This window comes from Miscanthus floridulus, chromosome 3 (assembly GCF_019320115.1).
Source record: "Miscanthus floridulus cultivar M001 chromosome 3, ASM1932011v1, whole genome shotgun sequence".
Lineage (NCBI taxonomy): Eukaryota > Viridiplantae > Streptophyta > Magnoliopsida > Poales > Poaceae > Miscanthus > Miscanthus floridulus.
Window position 1 is genome coordinate 16,180,097 of NC_089582.1, and position 4,142 is coordinate 16,184,238.

At 54.9% G+C, this 4,142-nt stretch overlaps 1 pseudogene; it reads right to left on the minus strand.

Annotated features, from left to right (window-relative positions):
- Positions 1-402: 402 nt before the first annotated feature.
- Positions 403-2,811, minus strand: LOC136541402 (L-type lectin-domain containing receptor kinase SIT1-like; annotated as a pseudogene).
- Between the last annotated feature and the right edge of the window lie 1,331 nt (positions 2,812-4,142).

The window sequence follows — 4,142 nt, forward strand, 5'->3', positions numbered from 1 at the left end:
AGCGAAACACATGCAAAACAGTTTGGGCTCTACCGCTGGTGGTACAAGATCGATAGGTCACTGGGCTGAAACGAGTGGTCGTTGTGCTCTTGGGCCTGTTGGGCTGTTCGATATGGAAGACAGTTTCTCATGTTCCTTTCTGTCTAATATAATATACTGTAGAAAGTTTCTGTTGTTGTCTCCTCATTTCTTTTTTTTATGAAAAAAAATCCTGGATTTTTGTTCATCTTATCAAACACTCGGGCTGTTCGCTGGTCTGAACCAGACTAGCCAGCCGACTGCTTCCCCTCTCAAGTTACTATTCACCAAACCAGCCGAACGGTGTTTTTCTCTCGTAACAAACTAGCCGAAATAGTGTTTTCCAGCCAAATTTCAGACCAGCGAACGAGACCGCTATGGGCGTCACCTTCCCCCTGAGAGGTCGGATATGGTGCCGGCACTCATCACCGTCGACGAGCAGGCGCACGACATGACGTGCAGCCCTTTCCTCTGGACCAGAGCGAGCATGTCGAAGCTCAGCTCCACGCGCGTCATCTCCAGCAGCGGCGCCTCGCCGTCAAGGTACTGCAGAACCTGCTGCATGCTGGGCCTCGCGTCCGCCGACGGGTGCGAGCACAGCAGCCCAACTTTGAGCGCAAGGCACGCCTCTTCCGAGCTGAACTCTCCGCGCAGCCTCGGATCCACGGCCTCGACGAGCGTCTCGCCATGCCAGTGCTGGAGTACCCAGTCGACCAGCATTGTCTGGCCGGCGATCGGCCTCCGCCCGCACGTGACCTCGAGCACGAACGTGCCGAAGGCGAAGACGTCGGTGAGAGGGGTGGCCCTGCCCGTCCGCACCAGCTCCGGCGCCAGGTACCCCGTGGTGCCAACCACGCGGGTGGTCTGCGGGTGGTCACCGTGCTCGTACAGCTTCGCGAGGCCGAAGTCGCCCAGCCGGGCGTTCATCTCGCCGTCGAGGACCACGTTGCTGGTCTTGATGTCCCGGTGGACGACCACCTTCTCCCACCTCTCGTGCAGGTAGTGTAGCCCGGCCGCGACGCCCCTGATGACGCGGAACCTGCGGTCCCAGTCCAGGGTCAAGGCGGCGGCGTCGGCATCGTCGCCGTCGCCGTCTCCCTGGCCTTCGCCACCGTGGAGGTACCTGTCGAGGCTGCCGTTGGGCATGTAGTCGTACACGAGGATGAGCTCGTCCTTGCGGCGGCAGTATCCCAGCAGCCGCACGAGGTTCCGGTGCCGGATGCGGCCGATGCTCACGATCTCCGCGACGAACTCCTTCATCCCTTGCCTGGACCCGTGCGACACCTTCTTCACGGCGACCTTGACGCCGGACTCCCGGAGCACGCCGCGGAACACCATGCCGAAGCCTCCGGCGCCGAGCAGGTGCGTGTCCCTGAACCCTCGCGTGGCGTGGAAGAGGTCCTTGTACCGTTGTACGCGAACCGGTGCGGGCCGAACTCGCTCTCCCAGTCCTCGCGCAGTTCCGTGTACCGCAGCCGCCGCCGCACGAGCAGGACCAAGGCGACGCCGGCCGCGAGGACGACGGCGGCGCTCGCGAGCGGCAGCACGATCTCCAAGAGCTTCGAGCGCGCGTTGGACGGCAACGACACCTGCGGCAGCTTCGGCAGCCTGGCGACGTCGATGGCCTGCGCCGGTCTGCCGTTCGTGCCGAGGCTCCAGCCGAGCACGTAGTGCCGCGAGTTCCCTGGCCCGGTCGCCGACGAGAAGCCGACGTACGACGGCTCAGCCAGCACGGCGGACAGGTTCTGGACGTGGGAGAGCAGCGGGTTCACGGGCTTCGCCATGGTGACGTCGATCCGCGTGGCGTCGCCGTCGTAGTCCACCCAGACCTGCATCGCGTCGCGGCTGATGAGGCTCAGGTTCTGGAAGCTGCTGCTGCCGTTGTTGTCGGAGTAGTAGCCGGCGTCGTGGGACTGCACGGAGCTGAGGCTGTTGACGTCGATGCCGACGTGGTTGGCGCTGATGTCGTGGAACTCGATGTTCTGCACCGTGTCGAGCTCCACGGCCAGCATGTGGTTGCTCGCGTTGCCGTCGTCCTGGGTGTTGGTGAGGCCCAGGTACTGGTCCGTCAGCGCGGTCGACAGGTCCGTGGTGGGCGCGACGACGAAGGCCAGCCCGTGCGTGCTGAAGTCGAGGTAGCTGGACACGATGCCGAAGACGAAGGCCACCGAGAAGGACCGCACGGCGGCCGTCGTCGTCGTGCCGTTCGTGGACGACGGGGACCCCGCCGGCGGCCCGCCGCGGAGGCGCATGGGGGACGGGTGGAACGCGTGGCCTTTCTCGTGGGTCGCGCCGTTGGTCAGCTCCACGAGGCCGCCCAGCGTCACCGTGGCAGAGCCGTCGAGGGTCAGGTTCGCGCCGGTGAAGCCGTTGTAGACGAACTGGTCGCCGTCGTCTGTGGCGGCGGAGGCGGCTGGAAGAAGGACAAGGCCAACGAAGAGGATTACGGGGAGCAGGTGGTGGCAGGGCATGTGTGCGTGTGCCACCATTCATGCGAATGGTGACCTGCTAGCTTCTGTCTGCAGTGGCGTGCGTAGAGTGTGTGCAAGAGATTCGTAGCGACTAGCCGGAAAGAAACTTCCAAAGCAGGCGCGAGATGTCAGGTTAATTGACAGGATAATCTAAAGACGCTTCTTTTTCCGGACACAGTGGCAGCTACTAGCTCATCGGTGATGTGCACGTTTGAACGCCGTGGACGAGGACGACGACGTCCAGACGCCGGCCGGCCGGCCGGACGGAGAAGAAAATACATGAGAAACGACCAATCCGGTCAGACAGTCATCAGTCAACGTGTTTCTTCCTGTCCCAATCTTGTCAGTGTCGTGTAATCGTGCTGACGAGTGACGACTGATGGCATACATTCTGGAATTAGGTTGCCTGTTTGCAACCACAACTTGTTCAGTCCAGGTCACGCCGACAGCGAGGGGGCTGCTAGCTTTTACACCGCGCGCGCGTGTTTGGACTTGTCCAGTCCACTGTCGCATCGTCTGTCCGCGCGCGTGTTCATAGAAAATGCTCACGCTAGATGGTTGTTAATTTCCATAGACGCTATATATATATATATATATATATATATATATATATATATATATATATATATATATATATATATATATATATATATATATATATATATATATAAACTAAAGTCCTAATAGATAGTTTCTACACAATAATTTCTTTATCCAATCATATATATTCTCTATCCAATCTCTATCAATCACATTACTTCATGTCTTGGTTCTCGTAGATATGGTTTCTAACTTAGACCCGGTTTCTATAATTTTTGCTCTCTCTCTTCAATAACTACTTTGCCATCATAGAAACTATGATGGTTTATATATTGGGAGTGCCCTTAGTACACATCTATTCCAAGTCCTAGAGTTATATTCAATGCAGAGCGTGTTATTCAATGCTAAAGCTAGATCTTGTCCGCGTGCTTGTTCATATGTAGAGATCTCATGTGTTACGACTACCACCGATCAACTACCAACTTCATACAACTCTCTTCGCTCACTGCGCCAACTAAACAACTTGATTGAAACTATGACCCAACTCAACTCACCAATTTTTTTAACTAGGACAAACTGGGAAAAAAAATCCATTCACAATTACAAACTCGGTCACGAGACAACTCAACAACAAGGCATCTTTACCGAGGAGACAAAGAGCCTATATCTTTACACGGTCTATTGCACTATATTTTTTTACGAAACTGGAGGAGTTTGGACGCCTACAGAAATTTTATTAATGAAAAAAATACATTATTGGTTAGAGACAGCTTGCAAGTTTGAGCTCTCTTCTTCCTCTATGGTTGCCCCTGTTCCACCAAGATTTGTTTTTTAGAAAGAACGGCAAAAGTTTTGCCTCGATTTCTATTAGACGAAGAAAGAAAGAAAAGGCAAGTGACAACCCAGTTTTTTGAAAGAAAACTGGGCTAGAAAAAGCAGACAACTGAGGAGAGTGCTCTACTCATCCCGTACAACTTTGACAAAATTGTCACAGCTCACGCCACACTTGCAACTTGGTCGAATCGACCCAACTAACAACAACTTAAAATGGTTGAATCGACCTAAATAACAACTCAACTAACCACTAACAAGGTCAGAAGAAACGCGACGACT